Here is a 20,450-nt window from a genome sequence, read left to right on the forward strand (position 1 = left end):
GTTCCCGTCTGGACGGCAGGTTTCCTAAATTAATGTTTTGTTAAATTACTGCAAAGTACACGAGGACTATCTGCCTGAGAGAAGGGATGCCTTCGTGGAGGAGTTCCTAAGTGAAATTGGCTCAAACTGGGGAAAACTAAGAAAACACCCATGCCAGCCCATTAGCCAGGACTCGAACTACCAGTGTTCAGCGACTTTAGCGCTCGGCAGCTGGTGGACCTCCTACGTTAAAATTTAACTGCTATGAATAGGAATGGCATAACTGTTAAGCATTGATAGGGGATGTTTACAGGCTACATTTAAAATGGTTTATTTTACTCTGACAAAAAATGAATAAAGTTTTTGGAACCTAAACAATGAGTAATAAAAAAGATGTAAAACCAATCCTTTTTATGCCAGTCATATTTTATGTTGATTTTACTTTCTTACTTATATCATTTTCTTCTTTCACATAATTTCAAAATTGAGCGTGAGTCATTGTAATGACAAATCAGAATTGCTTCAACTGCCTCCACTGCAAACTTGTTACTTTTATCCGATTCCTGAGGACCATTAATGAAAATATTCTCTGGAAATTTGCATCGTGGGCTAGAATGACAATTAGCTTAGCTTTCTTGGATATGATTTCCGATCAGTATGCTTTGTATCTGTAAGAAATTTAGCCATTTTCAAAGTAATCACACAGTTTTAAATAGTATTTTTTTTTTTTTTTTTTTTTTCCTAATTAATCTTAGTTACCTTATGGCAACCCTAGCTACTATACGAAAACGTTGGAAACGAAAAGGTAGATGTAAGGAAATTCATGAATCACGAAGTTAGTTCACTTCAACTGCAGTGTTTTAAAAGGCAGATGCAAAGCTCATAAACAGTATCTATTTTTCCGCTTTGGCGCGTATCGAAAGATGCAAAGTCAACAGAATTTTATTCGTATTTTCTGTTATTATATTCAGACATGTCCTTTAGTTACTCACTGGGAATTTAACTTTGCTCTTGCTGTTGCCTTTCACCCTAAAGAACTCGGATATATCTCTAACGAAATGAAAGAACTTTGTTTCTTTCTTCTTTTTTCCGGTTGGCTAGGTACAGTGGCTCCCAAAAGTGTTCGAACACTTATGATTTTCATTGAAATAGGGCTCTATCCATTAATCAAAAGTAAACTTTTTCAATGAGATTTTAATAATAAGATCTATTATATAGCCTCATTTATCTGGAATAGTCATATATCTGGAATCATATATCTGGAATATCTGGATAGCCTCATTTATCTGGAAATTGTTAAGATCAGATAAATCAAATATTGCCACAATAGATACTTCACGTGTATATACTACCCCAATTTACAATGAAAGAAACAAGCACAGAAACTCAATGTATCAGCTCAACATACAGAAAACTATCGATAAGAATTCCTGAGCATAAAGCCAGAATTATAATTAAAAAAGCAACTAAAACCACCACTACGTGGTGTTGCAACAAAGACCTTCCTTTCAAGCTTCCCTACATATGAATGCAATTTTAAGTACAATAATCCTGCAGAAACCAAAGAACATGGCAAAACCATCCATTACAACTCTAGCTAAAAAAAAAAGCAGAATGGTCAACATATTTAATTTGTGTTTACATATGGTTCTGGTACATCAACCTAGAGTACTAACATATAAAGGATACATATATAAAAGATATATATATAATGATATATAGTTACATATATATAAATGAATGAAACACCTATATATGACATTCATTCGGTTCAACTTGATGCCCGGCTGGATTAGTGTCGCTGCTGCTGCCAGAGATGGCAGTTCAGTGTACTGAATTCTGCATGCACTGTGGAAAGAAAAAAGAACTTCCTTCCACACAGCATGAAGGTTTTGTGGTATATTGAATGCAGAATTCAGTACAGAGAGCAGCCCCATCTGGCAGCAACAGCTGCAATTTGACTACACTCTAAGTTGAACTGAACTTGGATGACAGATAAGGGGGTACTTCATTCTATGTGGCTTCAATTCTGTACCAGAGTTCATCAATCATAGTGACACATGAGTGGTCACATGCCAGTCTCTTGGTAACCCATAACTAGATGTTCTAGGTGGATGAGAGATATGGAGAACTTGCTGGCTAGAGCAACAATGGAATTGAATTCCTCTGTATTGACCACATATCCTTACTGTCCATCATGCATTATTTAGTCGAATGATTTCATTACTTAGGCCTCGATGATAGGGCACATTCATGAGCCTTAACAAGTCATAAATGTACCAGTGGCCATCCAGATTACCAGCTATGAGACCAAGATATAAACTGAATGTCTATCCACGGCACCCCACATTAGCATGCCACGAGCTTAGGCATTATGACAATAACAAATGCAAGTTGCCATCATTCGTGCTACTCCCTGCCTCCATGATTGAATACATCCAACATCATGCTGTATGCAGAACCGCGATGTGATCGAGAAGATGACTTGGTGCCATTCCTGTGTCCAGTGCTGTTGTTTCTTGCACTGGGTGTAACCTGTCTCCACGGCAATAACAGGGAAAGGCATAAAAAAGATGCTACACATGTCATCCTGCACAGGAACCAAGTTTGACTCAAATGTGCCATGGTTGTATAATCTTCAAGGTCAAGAGGACAACATATATAAATATATATCCTCTTGGATATTAGTGGCTCTGGTCATTGAGATCCCACATGGCACCCTGCAGGATCCTACTGGACCTATTAATTCCCCATTCACTTGACAGTAATGAGTTGAGTTTCCAACTTACATGAGTAGCAATGTTGTGGAAAATAAACTGCAGTCCCGAAAGGCCGTGATCCTGCCACAGTCAAACTGTGATAAGTGCTGGTAAAAGTTCCTCCTCACGTGAGGATAACAGACCTTAACACCAACAACCAAAGCTGAAATGTGATTTCCATGTTAAACTGTAGAGACAGGTATTTTTGGAGGCAGTCAAGATGAAAAATTAACAACGCCTTCACCAGGAATCGAACCGTTGACCTCTCAATTACACGCTGAATGTGCACACCACTACACCATGAAGGCTCGCTAAGAAGGTGGGAGAAATACCTTATAAAACAACTGCTGTCCAATCTTTCCATTTACACACAAGACAGATGGTGTTGCTTATACCTGCTCTGTGTGCATGTTCTGGAATGCATATCCCCACATATATTATTTTTCAGGCAAAATTTGCTGTTTGTTACATGTTGCCTTCATGGTACAGGAATTTTAATAGCTGATCAATGTGTGTTGTGTGGGTGAAATATGTAAATAAAAATTCTAGCTTTAATTTGTTTACTTTGCTGTTTTGATCTAAAAATTGTAAATTCTTATAATAAATCTCTAAAATGCAATATTTTCAAATTAATACATGTCACATAACTGTTGCATTATGCTGGTGATGCAGATAGTTTTGCAAACTGAAACTCAAATGGCCACCAGTTATTAAAATTTTTAACTGCCAACAGGAAATTTGAGAGGAATAACTTTTTCACAACTCTCCTAAGCTTTCATTTTAAATGGGTTACATTCCAGCTCTTGCTTGCTGTTTAGCAATGATGTTGCCAAATTATCTCTCTTTCATCAACTGTATAATTATAATGATGTGCAATTCATTTTAAAACTGTGCTTCTCAAAAATAAAGAAAATTTTCCTTCACTAGCCCGTCTGCAACTTTATGTAATTATATATATACATTCCATTACCATCTATAACAACAATCATGATTAAAAACATCTGAGTCTCCTCCTCTAAATTATTACACATGTAGAAATAATTAAGAATATATATATTAATTAAGAATACATATATAGAATAATAGAATAAATATATAGAATAATAACAATTTAATATGGTGAAGTATTAAAACTGAATCAAAAAATTGAAAAAAAAATTGCAATAAAAGTAAACTCATACAAAAAATTGAAAAAAAAATTATTTTGTATATTACGTATCTAATATCGAGTCACATCCGAGCCGCTTGCCATCTGTACCTTAAAGATTTCAGATAACAGGTTTTTATCATTATATTATTTTTCAAGTGTTTCAAGTTTCTTAAAAAATTTGAATGCTTCAAACTTAGTGTTATATTCTCATTTTCAATCACATTCATGTCCATAAATTAAGGATAATTCGGAGTCACGCGGAAATCGAACTCTAAAATAAATATATCACCTGTAAAATCACAACACACATCTTCAAGAACCGTATGCAAATTTCAGGTAGTAACTAGATGACACTGATGGTACGTCACAATGACGAGAGTGTAAGAGAGTGATATATAAGGAATACAGGCAAAGAAGTAAAATTTTTCGCAGGCACTTTATAAGCATTTCAGTGCAATAACCGAATAGTTATGACACAAAGGAAGCAAATGGATGATTTTTTACGTGGTAGAATTATCGGCCGTCTGGAATGTGGGCGTACCCAACTGGAAGTATCAGACAAACTTGGAATTGCCCAGAGTGTCATCTCCAGGCTTTGGCAACGATTCCCAGATGATGGTAATGTGAGAGTAGACGTTGCAGCACAGGTTGCCCCAGAGTTACAACGCCGAATGAGGACCGGTATTTGGCAGTTACTGCCAAAAAAAACTGGCGGAGCACAGCCTCAGACCTGTCTCGTCAGCTCTCTTAAGCCACTGGTACGACAATTTCAAGGCAGACCATGTACAAACGCTTAGGGCAGATTGGTCTATATGCTCGTAGACCTGTCATATGCATTCCACTTACTGCAACTCACTGTCGCCTGCGGTTAATCCTGGAGTAGAGAGCATGCATTGTGGACACCGCAACAGTGGGCTTGTGTGATGTTTTCCGACAAGTCCAGGTTTAGCTAGCAGTCTGATTCTCGCCGGACTTTCATATGGAGAGCTCCAGGTACCCGTTACTACCAAGAAAACATCATTGAACAACACCGTTACGGTGGTGCAGGAGTGCTCATTTGGGGTGGAATTATTCTGGGTTCCAGAACTGACCTGCATGTTCAAATTGGAACCATGACAAGCCAAATCTATCAGGACATCATTCTGGAACAACATGTACATTTGTTTTGGGGCGCCATGGCCGCACAATTTGTGTTTATGGATGAAAACGCCCATCCTCACCGTGCAAACATCGTAAGCGAATGCCTTCAATCGGCGATATCACCCGTATGGACTGGCCAGCATTCTCACCGGACTTGAATCCGGTAGAGCACATGTGGGATACATCGACAAGTTGCAGCCTGTCAACCTCCTCCTACATGTCTACCGGAACTTCGGAGAGCATTGCTTTTTGAGTGGTGTAATATCCCCCAAGATCAGATCGATAATTTGATACTCAGCATACCTAGGCGTTGTACGGACTGTATTGCATTGTCTGGGAGACATACAATGTATTAATCATACCAACCATGTAATATTGATTTTTTGTAAATAGGTTTTTTTCTGTAATTTGCTCCAGGGAGGAAAAAAATCGAAATTTTCCTTCTTAACAATACATATTCTTTGATTCTAACTTCCATGGTACCGTATATTAGTATTAAACCGATTTTGTTTTATACGACAATAAGTATTTTGCTTAGTTCAACATGCACTGCACATGCGATTCTCGAGGTTACCTGAAATTTGCTTTGCCTTTCTAAAAGACAATCTAATTGGAGCTGTGAAAATTGGCTCTATTCCAGCTGCCCGAACGACGCTCACCCAATACACAATTCGCCAATAAAAGTGATCGTTTCCAACGTCGGTGCAAAACTCGCTTTTTTGGGGGGGGGGATCGCCATATGAAATTCCCTGAACTTCTTGGTCAATTTTCAAATTCCCTGACTTTTTCCAGTTTTCCAGGTAGCGTGGCAACCCTGTTGCAAAAATGCTACATAAATGCAGCCAATCAAGTCATTCTGGGAGAAAGTATGGACCAAGTAAAAAGTCTCCTACAATGCTAGAGCACATACTGAGGGCAAATTTGCACTGTGAGGCATGCATACATGTAGCATGTGAGTTTTTATCTGCCCAAGTACGCAAGCTGTGTATGTTCATCACACCCTCTAGTGAGAAGGTAGCCTCATCAGTGACGAGATCACTTGCTGTGAAGTTTTGGTTTGCACAATTTTTTTGCAAAAATCACCACGCAAAATCTATGTGCTTGTTGTAGCCTTCCGGTTCCAATGTCCAGATGCATCGTAAATGGAAAGGATGCAGTCCTTTGTCATGTAAAATACGCCAGACGGGGATATGAGTGTCTCGGGCTACAACTCATGTACTTGTTGAAGGATTATGCTCCAGATCTTGGAGAATGCTTTCTTTTGGAAAAAAACTGTCCGAGTTATTCGTTGGCGACCGGCATTTGGCTTTTGCATATCGAATGAACTGTTTCGCACAATCGTTGATGCAGAGTGGCAAGGCAACTTTCTATATCAGGATATTTCTCGTGATTCATTCACATTGCTTTTCATCGATTGCAGCTGGGCATGCATACATCAAGTGCACGTCAGCCATTTTGTGGTATGCGTAACTAGCCATACTACTGCCAACGCATCCACGGCTTCAATGGAGACAATCTCCGTTTCCTCAGCTGTTGCTTTTGTTAAATGTTTTCTTGAATCACCATGTATTTTATCTCTCTTAATTAATCAATCAATTTTGAAGCCCTTTGCATGACATTAATAGTAATTATTAATTAAACTTTATCCCATTTTTGGTGTATCTGTACGTTTACACACACAAACATATATATATGCATTTGAATGCTAGTATAATTTCATGACCCCCTTAGTAATAAATAAATGAAATGAATGAGTTTATTGCTTTTGAATAGCGTAGTTTGTTAATTAATTACAGAATAAATTTGAAAGAAAAAATTAAAGTCGTTTTGCGTGAATGACAATACACTGCCATAAAGAAGATAAAAACATTTTAATTCCAAGAGTGGCAACCCATTTCTTTTAAATCACCAAGTCTCTTCATTAAATTCAAAATATAAATATCTTAAGCATTGATAAGCAACAAAGATTTTAGATGTTGAGGTTTTAACTCTTTGGCTGCTCATCCTGCGATTTCCACGGGCAACTCAAATGTAGCAAAATCTGCTCATCCCCCGGGCATGTGTTTTTCTTCCTTTATTGAGGAGCGCATCCCGTTTTTTCCCATTGAAATAAATTATATACAGTATTAGACGTTTAGTTTACATATTGGCCAACAGATATTGTTAGTTCTCCACTAAATTGCGGCATTTGAAGGCACGTGGTATTACCGCTCAAACTTCACTTTTTGGTGTTTTTTTTTACAGAAATGGCTGCTAGAAAACATTCAGCAATTATCTTAATTATTTAATTAAATTATTGAATTATTAATTAGATTGATCATTAACTAGATTTATTGAATCTGGTGCAAAGACCGTGAAGTTAGACTTTGTCTTGAAACCTGTTTTGAACTCTATCATACTAAACTGCATTTCTACGGTAGTTTTTCCTCAGTGCTTTATATTTTCTTAAATTTTATACATTTTGCTTTTTTATATTATGCAATAAATATAAATTAACTGTAATTCGACTGAAATTTATTTAGAAAAATTTTTTGGGGGGTGATAACATCTGAAATTGTTTTTTCTGGCAACTTTAGTTTCTCATGATAAAAATTTATATTATATATATATATATAAGTATTTTATAAAAAGAAAAAGCTCATTTTTCAATTCTCCAATATATATAGAATCAAAATATAGGGAAAAAAAAGTTTTTTAAGCTATTTTGGTCTACAAATTGAGCAATCAGACAGTTAATCAAATGTTCCTTAAATTTGCACAAAATATGAAAGTTGTGCTTCAGCATTCAGATGAAGACGGTGTTCAAAATTTGGTGGCTCTAAGTGCCACAATTATTTCACAATGCATTTAAATTTGAAAGACAAATACCTGCACTTTGCCAACTGGCAGCATACTTCTTTTATATCACCAGGTTTTCTGATATATTTGAAACATAGATATCTTATATGTTGCTGAGTGGCAACATAAACCTTTTAAATTACAGAGTTTTTAATCAAAAGTTCATTAAATTCACACAAAATAAATAAAAAAAATCAAAATTCAATCTGAGGTGCTCATGTGAGGGATTATGCAAATTAAAAAATTGGCAGCTCCTATGTTTCACCCTTATTCCCTTATGCAAGGAACATACACACATAAATATTATTTATAATTTAGTAATAAAGATATTAATTGTAAATAAAAAAAACATGCATTAAAAGCTGCAGTAAATCAGTGGTAATAATTTAAACTAAAATCAAAGCAAATTCAAATATCATACTCAGCAGAATAAGATTTACACTTGATAAGGCCCTAAGCTATTTGAGATTTGGGGACCTTTATACATCTGTTATAATATATTTTAATTCTATATACACTATATTTTAATTGGGGGGGGCAAGAAAGTGGGGACCCTAAGCTATAGCTTGTGTAGTTTATACGTAAATCCAGCCCTGATACTCAGTTTGACAAAGTTGGAAAAGTGAAATGATATAAAAAATTTCAAACGATTACTGCACAAATGAAAAAACAAGTGAAATTATAAAAAGTAAAAAATAAAATAAATAAATCACATGATAATTTGACTTTTTTTAAATGCCAACATTTTGAGTTGATGAGGTGTTTTGTAAATTTTCCCTTGTGTCAATTTATGCAGAAACTGTTTGCACATTTTGCAACTTTATAATTTTCTACCAATTTACTTTTCTACTTTGCCAAACCAAATATTGTATTTAGTTTGATTCAGGTTTAGTTTTAAATTTACTCTATATATTTTAACTTAAATATTTTGACTTAAATTTTTAACTTTATATTTTGACTTTTTGGAAAAATGGTCTGGATTTTACCAACAATTCCAAGCTATTTTCCAATTTACTGACTTTCTAAGCATGTGGAAGCCCTGCATCAAGACAGAAAAAGAGGTTATTTGATTCAGAATGCTACATTATCTCTTAAAATTGTAGATCCATGATGAGTTTGCTGCCACACATCGTAAAAAGTGTCAAAGTAAGCACCCACACTAGTAGCCGAATGGTTAAAAAAAAATGCTGAGAGTTTGACCGAGGTTCAAATCTATGCAAACGAGATGGCTGAATGGTCGGCTTTGGTGAGTTCCCCCCCTCATGTAATGCAAAAGCAAGCCAACTTCCCTTAGTAAGTTTCTATAAAGGAATTCCTCCTCTTAGGCAAACAGTTCTTGCATACTTTCCCATATTCAAATAATCTAACCTAACCTTAAAGAGGAAAAGATTAGTCCAGCATTTCATACTTATTTATTTAGACTTTTCATATGTGATACGTACTTCTGACAATAATAACATGCATAGTTATTTCTATACAGCAGTTTTTGCTAACAAGCTCACTATTTTTGTGAATAACCTTTTGAAAATTTATACTTTAGATAACAACAATAAAAAATCAATATATTTACAGTAATTACAAACATGTAGCATAAAATTTAGAATAGGTTAATAGTTGAAAGAAACATTAACCTGAGTTCTGAGTGTTCGAAGTAGTACTATGCGTTCATTTTCTTCTTGTTCACTTCTTTCTGTTGATAACTGAAGTCTTCCAATTAAATTAACTTTACCTCTCTTCTGAGGTTTTTTATTTTTCCTGTAAAATATTAAAAGTTTAGCTGTAACTTAGAATAAAACACATATGGAAATGAAAAAGAAACACACTAAGTGAAACACGAAACTAGTAATGCAACAACCTCGTGTTTGGCATAGATTTAGGTATAAGATCTCAAGCTATTTCAAGGGCAAACTGGTACAGGTCCCTCTTCATCAGGAGCAAAGAAATCTGCAAGACTGGAAAGCAGTGGGCTTTACGGTCATATTTATACTCCACAAAGAAGCAAATGAGAAGGTAGTGCCATCTTTGGCCAAAATATTAATGAAATTAAAAAATTAAATTAGTAGAATTTTAAAAGTTGTAGGAATGACTGGATTGGACTTTTAGGTTAAGATAAACTTTTGTGACTAACTTTGCGAAAAACTTCAAGTAAATCCAATTCACGAATTGAAGAAGCTTTTTAAATGATTTTTGCAGACGCAAAATCAAAATTATTATTACATTCCCAACAAAGATTAGTTATCAAAGATTTCTTAATTTTGCCTTTTCGGACATAAGATTGGTGTTCCTCGATACGAAACTTTAACACTCTTTTAAATTGGCTGATGCATCTCAAACCGCACTGACATGATATGCTATAAATTCAAAAAAAATTAAAGTTAGAAATGTAATCTTTAAGAGTTAAACGATGGATTTTTATTGATAGGCAAGAAAATGACTGGATAGTTGGATTAGACAAATTGAACTTCTGAAGAATCCATGCAATTTTAAAACTGACAAAAGGATAAAATGGAAACACAAGAAGGCTATTAATGTTATTTTCTAATAGCAGAATGTCTTCTCTGATGGCAATCAGAAAATCTTTTAAGGCTTTGACCACAGTAGAAAATCCTGGATCAATGGAAACTGATCTCCAATAATTGAGTTCATTAGCAAGCACAGGTTCTGAAGAGCAAACTTACGAATAATCATTAAAAGAAGCCATTTTTTGCTTACATAATATGTAATATAATACAAGCACAAAATACATAAGTAAAAGGAAGCTATTTTTTGCTTAGCCAGGTGACATGGTTTAGCACAGGGTAGTAAACAAACAAAAAAGTGTTTACCACAGGAGAGAGTGATTACCACGGGAGAAAATCCTGGATCAATTGAAACTGATCTCAAATAATTGAGTTCATTAGCAAGCAGAGGTTCTGAAGAACAAACTTCGAGAGCACAAAATACATAATACTAAGAAGAAGCCATTTTTTGCTTAGCCAGTGACATGGCTTAGCATGGGGTGGTAAACAAACAGAAAAATGTTTATGGTAAACAGTAATACTGAAATCAGATTCACTGTGAATTATAACAATATCAAGGAAGGTAGGGAATTCTCAGATTCGAATTCAAAAGTGAACTGGATAGTTGGATTAGACAAATTCATAACAGACATAATTTGGGATAAATCTTTATTACCATCAGAAAGTGTGATAGTGTCATCTACATAGCGAATCCAGAGACAAAAAGGTAGTTTCTGAAATAATCTGACTTCAGAATAGTGCATGTAAATATTAGCAAGTACAAGACTGAGGGGATTGCCCATAGCTAATTGCTGAATTTGGCGATAATAATCACTTTGGAAAAAAAGTTCGTTGAACTCTTGAGATTTTAGTAACAGAAATTAACTCTTGGTTTCAGTAACTGTGAAAGGAATTCTCAAAGCCTAGTTTCAAAGACAATTTAGTATTCCTTCAACTGGAATAGTAGTTAAGCAGTGACATTGAACCGTAATGGAACACAGAGGGGGAAAAATCTTTCAGTTTATGGAGTTTCAAGAAAATCTAATTTACCAATTGAAGAAGCTTTCTGAACAATTCACTCTGAAATATACACAAGTTTGCACATGTGCAAATTTACAATTACATGTGCTAAATTATACAAGTTTGTATCATTCCCAAATTTATACAAGTCAAATGTAGTCTTAAATCTTCTGTTCACAATACAAAAATTATGCATAAATTCAAACTGTCAGCTCTTCATTACATGATAAGAAACTCAGGTTTGGCTAAAATTGAATTTGGATTATATTACCTTCATTTAAAAACTGCCAATTCTACTTTTAATTTCCCTTCTTTTGATTGTAAATCTTGATCTAGAACTGATACCACTTGTCTAGGCCATAAAAGTGTCCTTGTTTCTAAATTCCAAAAGCTTTCACCCCTATCAGCTAGTCCCACCCACCTTCTTAACCTTCCCACTGCAAATCCTAATCCCATCATTAATATCTCTAATATTAATCTTTCAGAAGATAATATGAAAATATTAAAATATAACTTCAACTTTTAAAAAACATCTAAACCTTCAACTCCTCAAATCATCACTGCTATTGAAAAAACTTTTAAATTCTCTAAAACTTCAGAAACACAGAAGGACACAATCCAATACTCAATTACTCACAACATGGATTTTAATAACAGATCATTTGTTTCAAATCTTAAGCGAAACAAAATGAAGGCCTTAAGTGAAATTCACTCTAATGCTAACATTATAATTTTTAAAGCTGATAAGAACTAACAGATTATTGTTATGGACAAAAACACATACAGAGTCTCGAAACTGATAAATGAAAGCCAAAATTCTTTCAAATTCTGATCTCACAAAAGTAAAAACAGTTGTTCAGTCTTCTCCTATCATCCCAATTCAATTTAAAAAAATCTTTTATTCCACCTATTGCTAACAGTGCTAGGTTCCATACTCTTCCCAAAGTCCATAAAATTGGAGTTCCGTCTTGACCTATTGTTTCCATTTAAGGAACAGCATCCTTTGGCTAAATATTTAGTTTCCAGATTTTCTCCATTACTTTCTAATAATATTCACACTGTAAAAAGTTCTTTTGAAGTCATTGAGATACTTAAAGATTTTTCTCTCCTGCATTCCATTGTAGTTTCCTTTGATGTGAAATCACTGTTTACTTATGTTTCAGTCAAAGGAGCACAAATTGTCTTGAAATCAGGCTTCAAGAATTCCATTTTACACACACTAAAATTGAAGAGTTAATTTCTCTTAGTAAAAATCTCTTTGAATACAAAACACTTTGTTTTCCAAAGTTAATATTATCACCAAATTGAGAGAGCCATGGGTAATCCTCTCAGCCCTGTACTTGTTGACATTTACGCGCACTATTTTGAAGTGAGATTATTTCAGAAATTTTCTTTTCATTTCTGGATTTGTACATAGACGACACTTTCACACTTTTTCATGGTAATAAAGAAGATTTATCCCAAATTTTATCTGTTATGAATTTGATTGATCCAGCTATCTAGTTCACTTTTTAATCTAACAACTCCCTTCCCTTCTTTGATATTCTTATAATTCGCAATGAATCTGATTTTGACACTACTGTTTACTAAACACTTTTATATTTGTTCACCCCCCTGCTAAACCCTGTCACTTAGCTAAGAAAAAATGGCTTCTTTTTACTATTATGTATTTCATGTTCATGAAGTTTGTTCTTCAGAAGCTCTGCTTGCTAATAAACTCAATTATTTGAGATCAGTTTGCATTGATCCAGGATTTCTGTTTGTTTACTGCCCTATGCTAAAACCATGTCACCTGGCTAAGCAAAAAATGGCTTCTTTTTACTATTATACACTTCATGCTTTCAAATTTTGTTCTGCAGAACCTTTGTCTGCTAATGAACTCAATTATTTGAGATCAGTTTCCATTGACCCAGGATTTTCTCTCGTGGTCAAAGCCTTTACAAAATTTTCTGCTTGCCATCAGAGAAGACATTCTGCTATTAGAAATAACATTAATAACACTGTGGAGTATAAATGTCCACTGTAAAATTATGCCCACTGCTTTCCAGTCCTGCAGATTTCTTTGCTCCTCACAAAGAGGGACCTGTATTTGTTTGCCCTCGAAATCAATTGAAATCTTGTATATAACTCTACTCCGGACTCAAGGTTGTTGTGTTACTAATTTCACATAACACATATATCAATAATTATTATTTTGAAAGTTAATTTGCTAATACAACACTGTAATGTTTATATTCAGGGAGGAGATAAATGAAAAATTGCCCTTTAAGTTCACCTTATAGATATAAAATAGCAATAGCATTATATCTATACAAAAATGGATATTATTAAAAAATACTTCTAAACTTCTTTAAAGTCATATTGTAAAAATATAGAGCTATGTTAGGTCTACAGATAAATATTATTAACAAAGCTGCTGCTTAATATAGCTATGTATCATTCATGAGCTGCAATATTAGTACAACTCAAAACATGAAGTATTGAGATAAGCATGCCTAAAGTTTTCCTTGGTTCTGAAATGCAAGAATCGTACACTTAATTGTCAGATTAAGAAATAAGCATTACTAAAAGATCATAAAATTTAAAAAAATTATCAAATTTTTTATGAAATAATGTTAGTAAAAAAATTTTTATCAAATTTTTTAATATTATATTGAATTGTTCTCGAAGTTCATGGCTCATACACAAAATTCGAAAACAATAAACTGAATTTTATTAATAATGTTACCATATTGTGACAGGTGTTACAAAATTACAAAATGGCATTCTTAATATTTTCCTTGGTTCTTGGTTGGGTTTTCCTTGGTTTTAGTTCTACATCAGTAAACAGGATATAAAAGAGTGAACGATTTTCCAACAGCAGCCTACATAAGTATCAAAATAGAATGCATTTTTATTGTTAAAATTTTAGATTGCTGCAAAATGCTAAAGAAGAACTTCCTATTGCACTGCTGGCTATAAAACAGTATAGACTGTCAAATTTCTCCATAGATAATCTCCATATATTCTTGCAAGTAGTTTATAATAAGTTTTTCCAATAATGCTTCCTGAAAGGACTGGAGATTTTTCCTACACCTGCTGTCTTTTCACCTTCAAAATCTATTTCTTTAAAAGAAATCTTCAAAACGAAGTAATCCTGTGATTGCTCTCTTACTTTTGATACAGAAATGTCGTTGAAGTATACAGTGCCATGATAAATATTTATGCAGTAAAATTTTGATATGTTTGATACCAAGGAATGCAACACATACACATTGCTGTCATTTATTATAACAGTATTGAGCTAAAATATGTGCCAGTGCTGCTGCAAAGATAATTTTACAATACTGAAAATGGTCACAACTCAAAGCTTGTTATTTTTCAAGTTGTGCCAGTATTGTAGACCATGATGGATAATCTTTATGGAACATAAAATAAGTAGTTTTCAATTTAATTTCATATACATAATAAGAAAGGAAGCTATCATTTTTAATCAGTTAAATATTTTTATGCACTAATCTAGAAAAGCAGACAAATAAATGCTTAATCATAATAAAACATCATTTACTCCAGGTTAGAAGACATATTAACATGAACAAATTTAAAGGAAATTCGCACATATTTTACTACACATGGAGAAAACAATGTAAAAGCTTACACATCCTGTTCCACTGGGAATTAAACCAGTAACAAAACTCCAATATACAGTGATTTTAATCAACCAGATTAAAATAATATGAGGGTTGGAACTTTAATAGTGGCAACTATTTATTTACAAGGAATACAAAAGTGATTCATGTCACCATGTTTTACAGTCCTTCAATATAGTCGCCAGCATTGTGTACAACCCGTTTCCAACGATGTGGAAGTCGCAGAATACCTGTAGCAGCGCCTGTTTTGTTAATAGTTTGAATGGACCGGTTTACTGCCGCAAGAATCTCAGGAACAGTTTGGAAGCAAGTGCCACGAAGTGGTTCCTTCACCTTAGGAATTAAGCCATAGTCACATGGGCTTAGATCTGGGGAGTATGGTGGATGGTAAAGCACTTCCCAGCCCCATCGCTTGAACAAATCAGTCACAGCTTGCGCTGCATGCGGCCAAGCATTGTCACGCAAAATGAGAGGAGCGTTCTGCAGAAAGTGTCGCCGTTTTTTTCTCAAAGCTGGTCGGAGATTGTGATCCAAAAATGAGCAGTAATACTGCGCAGTGACGGTCTGCTGTGGGGGAACGGTATGTGTTAGAATGACACCATCACAGTTGAACATGATAATCACCATAACTTTCACATTGCTGGGGTTCTGACGAAATTTCGAATGTCGTGGTGACCTGTGATGACACCATTCGTTTGATTGGCGTTTCAGTTCTGGCTGGTACGATCGCGCCCAAGTCTCATCCAGCGTAATGACATGCCGTAAAAAAGCATCTCCTTTGCGCTCATAGCGCTCCAGGTGGGTTCTGGCAGCATTGTATCGTAGCCATTTCTGCATTTCCGTCAAGTGATGTGGAACCCATCGTGAAGCAATTTTTCTTATGGACAGGCATTCCTTCAGAATGTGCAACACAGTCATATGCGCTAATCCTGTTTGTCCAGCCAGCTGATGAACCGTTTGGCGGCAATCACTGTCCACTAGTGCGTCAACAGCTTGCACGTCTGCATCGCTGACACTCGGACGACCTGGCCGCAGCATGTCTGCCACGTTTTGGCGTCCTTCATTGAATGCTTTCACCCATCTTGCTATGGTTCTGTAAGGCAATGCAGATTCCCCGCAAGCCTCTTGATGACACTGTCGTGCTGTATGACCTCTGGCACATTTAATTTTTATCCAACAACGTTGTTCTTTATGTCTGGTCTTATTTCACTTAATAGAGCAATAAATGGTGGCGACACAAAGTGTATAAATAAATCGATCAACTCTAAAAGAATTAATGAGGTATGCAGGTCGATCATATATAAACGAGCCTTTATTGGCTGAGAGTGGGGAAGGGTATTTGTGTGTGATTGGGCATTTGTAGTCGTTAGGTGGGGATACCTAGAGTAGGGAAACCACATCAGCCAGCTTGTCCAGTGCTTAAGTGCCCTTACAATGAGTGTGCCCATCTCTCTGGAGCAACACATAATTATAAAGTTTCTCTGTGAAAACATAATTATAAAGTTCTCTGTTCGTCTGTGAAAACATGAAACCAGCCGAAATTTACCGCAGACTGCTTGCCCAGTTCGAGGAAGCTACGCTTTCATGGTCAAAAGTGAAGGTTTGGTGCAACCAATTTAAGCAAGGCCGTGAACGTGTTGCGAATCAAGCACATCCCCGTCATCCTCGCACGAGTGTGACTAATGAAAACATTGCACGTGTTCGTGAGCTTAGCGAATGGGATCGACGTTTCCCATCGCTTCAAATTTCGGAAGAACTTGGTGTCAGCTATGAAAGTGCCCAATCAATCATCAGAAAGCATTTGGGCTTCAGAAAAATCTCAGCACATTGGGTTCCAAAGGTTGCTGAATGATGATCAAAAAGCCACAAGAGTTTGCATTTCTCAACTGCTTCGAACTCGTTTTGAAGAAGGGGAAGCTTTGCATAAAATTGCCACCAGTGATGAGACATGGGTGCATCATTACACCCCCGAATCAAAGCATGCAAGTACGAACCAAAACTCGATGTCTGCGGGGAAAATGTTGGCCATGGTTTTGGGGATTGAAGGGGTGTCCTACTGGTAGATTTCTTACACGGACGTCAGACCATCAACGCAACCTACTACTGCGGTCTCTTGGATCAAGTCAAGCTTCAATAAATGCAGAAAAGAAAAAGAGAAAGAAATGAGATTTAATCACCAAATCCATGCAGATTATGTCGCTGTCTTTTTAACACATAAATGACAGCCATTGCAGTGACAAGATCTAAACATAATGCATGAATTCAGTAGCATGCATTTGAATGCATGAAATTTCTACACAGGGGAAGATTCAACATAGCAATTGCTCCCACATCCACAATAGACCTACAAAGCAACAACTCTGCATCAATATATATCTCATTCTTCATTTTTCACAATCTAACAATAATGCCTAGCATATATTGATATTTATAAATATTCATCTAGAGACAATGATTTTTAACAAATGATGATTGTCTTTGATACTTTGCTTATTTTATGATTAATTGAAAATAACAGAGTTTGTCAAACCAATTCATAAAGTTCAATTAATTACTTTACAAAATATTCAAAACAATTATGATTTCTTTTGCTAACAAACATTAGTTCCTTACTTCTTCCTAATCCCTCCTCATAAATGCCTTTCATTTTCAGTGTACACGTGAGATTTCATAAACTCTCAGTGCAACAGATAAGTTGTCACAATTTGACAGTTACTATCACTGTGATACTGTGATATTATTACAATAATAATAGTCAGAACAATATCAGGAAACTCAGAAATGCAAACAAAAATATTCAAATACCACATACATCAATGATTTTCATTTTATAAACAAAATTCGTCATACTGAATTTAAGGAAATGTTTACAACAAGTTATATTTCATCTATCAAATTACCTTAGTCTGGATATTTGCAATAAATTTTGCTGACTTTGACTGGGTTACTGGTTAGAGTTACTGGGCTAGTGAAATAAACTTCTCTAATACTTAATTTTAAATGCCTAATATTCTCATTTTTCTCCTAAAAAACTAGTACAAATGTTTATTTACTTATTATAGAAATACCTTTAAGCGAAATGTTTACAGAAATAACTCTGTAAATTAATGAATATCATGTTATTATGATAGTCCTGTCTAATTTTATCTATGCAGATCCATCTTTATTCTTCAGTTATATTCATTTGCATTGACTCATTCATTATTACACATCAACAATCTGAAGAGTTAATATGAGAGCAAAATAAACTGGCCACCATTTTTAACTTACTCAAGTACTATCATTTTTAACAACATATTTTCAATGAATTATTTAATATTTTTGTACTTTGCAGGTATATGTATATTTCAGTATTTCAGCTTGTTCTTCAGTATAGTTTCATGTAATTCCTTAATATTATTCTTTAAATTTGGAATTTATTTTCAGAAGTACAACTACTTTTTTTCCCCCTTCTTTCTCTCAATGCAACTTTTATCATAGTCAGTGTGTTGAATTTTAAATCTTACTTCTCAGCAATATGCAAACAGATAATTTCTTATTCAGACTGTATTTTTCATCCTCAATGGCATTACTTGCCATATTAACAAGTATAAATTAACAGAGTTATATACAGAAGCTGGTTTCAGAAAATCACCCTGAACTCTTTTTTCTAAGCATTGAGATATCCTTTCTTTTTGCATTTCTGTTTTCAAAGTTAAAAATAAAATTTAGAAAAATCATATATTAATACTCATTACAAAGTTAAGGAATCAAATTAACAAATCAAATACTACACTCAAGTTTTAATACATTTCAGAATCAGCACTAATAGATATGAAAAAATGAAGGGTAAAGTATAGAAGTATGTCTCTTAATAACATTTTGCATTACAAATATCAAATCCAAGCTTGATATAACAATACTAATAATGTTTTAAGTGATTCTACCATACCTGCACATAGATTATAATTACACATTTACTAATTAATCTATAAATATCAATTTATACTCTGAATGAATCTTATTAATGAAAGTGATACACAATAACAAGAGAAGTTGTCCTCATTTCAAATTAAGAAAAAAAGCTTTAAGATTATTAAAATTTTATAGGAAAATTTTTTATATAATTTTATATTTTTTTATATAATTTTTATTTTTCTAACAGTTTTTTCTCACGTGCACTTTAATTAATGAAAATCTCATGTGGTTGTAGATTTTAATTGATGGAAATATATTTATGTTCAGTAGTGTTAACTAATAAACCTATATCCATCCATTTTCAAAACTTAAGAAAATGAGTAAATTAAAAAAAAGCAATAAAAACGAATAAAACCTACCCATAACGTTCTTCTTAATTCAGCGTCAGAAAGTTCTGTAGCCAATCGTAGATTTTCAAATGTTATTCTGTCATGCGGTCGTTGATTGCAAGCAAACAGAACTGCCATTTGGAATGCAGTTACATCTAAATCAAACTTTCCAAGAGCATTGTTAAAAGTGATCTATTTAAAATAAATAAAATAAAATAAGGAACAAAAGAAGTTCACTGATAATAATAGAAATACAGGAAAAACATTCTGATGATGTTTTTAAGGATTTTTTAAAGACAAATTTTTGCTTTTAAAATTTTAATTCAAGATTTCAACAGCATTTTTCAAATGGAATATTATCTTGATGGGTGTCTTTTATGTTATAATGGGATCTATCTATTTTCCAAGTGGGAACATCTCATTTGAAATAAGTAACACTTTTCTGTAAAATTTCTAACAAATTAAAGATATAAAATCAGTTTTCCATAACAGAATCATAAGACTTTAAGGATTCAATATGTGAAACTTAACCAATAATGAGAATAAAATGAGTATGGGCAACACCTCCTAGAACTAACTCAAGGCCACGGCGCGCAGTTCGTGACGTCACTGCAGTAGGGATACTTTCGTCCTCGCCAACTTTAAGGGTGCCTTCTTAAATATCCATTTGAAAGGCTTATATAAAAATTGAAATTTTTATATTTAATTCTCATCGTTTATAAATCTGGAAAATACCTTGCTTTCATTAGAATGTGAAGAACCGAGATTTTTATTTTTAGAATGTTTTTGATACGAATAACTAGAAATTTTAATTCCATTAAAAGTTATTACTGATGTTACTAAATTTAAGCGCTGAGAAACTCTTGTTAACGAAAGAAACTTCACACTTAATGAATCGGAATTTTATTTTTACGCAATAATTAAACAGAAAGACAATTTAAGACATGAAGGCAGGATATAGATCCTAAAAAATTGAGATAAATTCTAACTGATTTAAATTATGAAGCTAATTTACCTGGAATCATGTAGCAACATAAAATCATTAGTTGAAAACAAATATAATTAATCAGAGATGTTTATTGGTCAAGGGTCATATTAATTATACTTACAACAATTTATGCCTTGACTAATAAACATCTTTGATAAGTATA

At 34.1% G+C, this 20,450-nt stretch overlaps 1 protein-coding gene and 1 pseudogene across 1 annotated transcript in view; both read right to left on the bottom strand.

Annotated features, from left to right (window-relative positions):
- LOC146997217 (uncharacterized) overlaps positions 1–9,509 on the bottom strand; it is a 440,254-nt gene extending 430,745 nt beyond the window's left edge. Inside the window, exon 1 of the mRNA XM_085817011.1 lies at positions 9,498–9,509. The gene's annotated coding sequence lies outside the window, so the exon portion shown is untranslated. The remainder of the gene's footprint in view (positions 1–9,497) is intronic.
- The window catches only part of LOC146997223 (cullin-5-like), a 70,441-nt pseudogene continuing 59,482 nt past the window's right edge, over positions 9,492–20,450 (bottom strand).

This window comes from Stegodyphus dumicola, chromosome 5 (assembly GCF_044657685.1).
Source record: "Stegodyphus dumicola isolate Sdum_Otavi_A_Nest chromosome 5, ASM4465768v1".
Taxonomy (NCBI): domain Eukaryota; kingdom Metazoa; phylum Arthropoda; class Arachnida; order Araneae; family Eresidae; genus Stegodyphus; species Stegodyphus dumicola.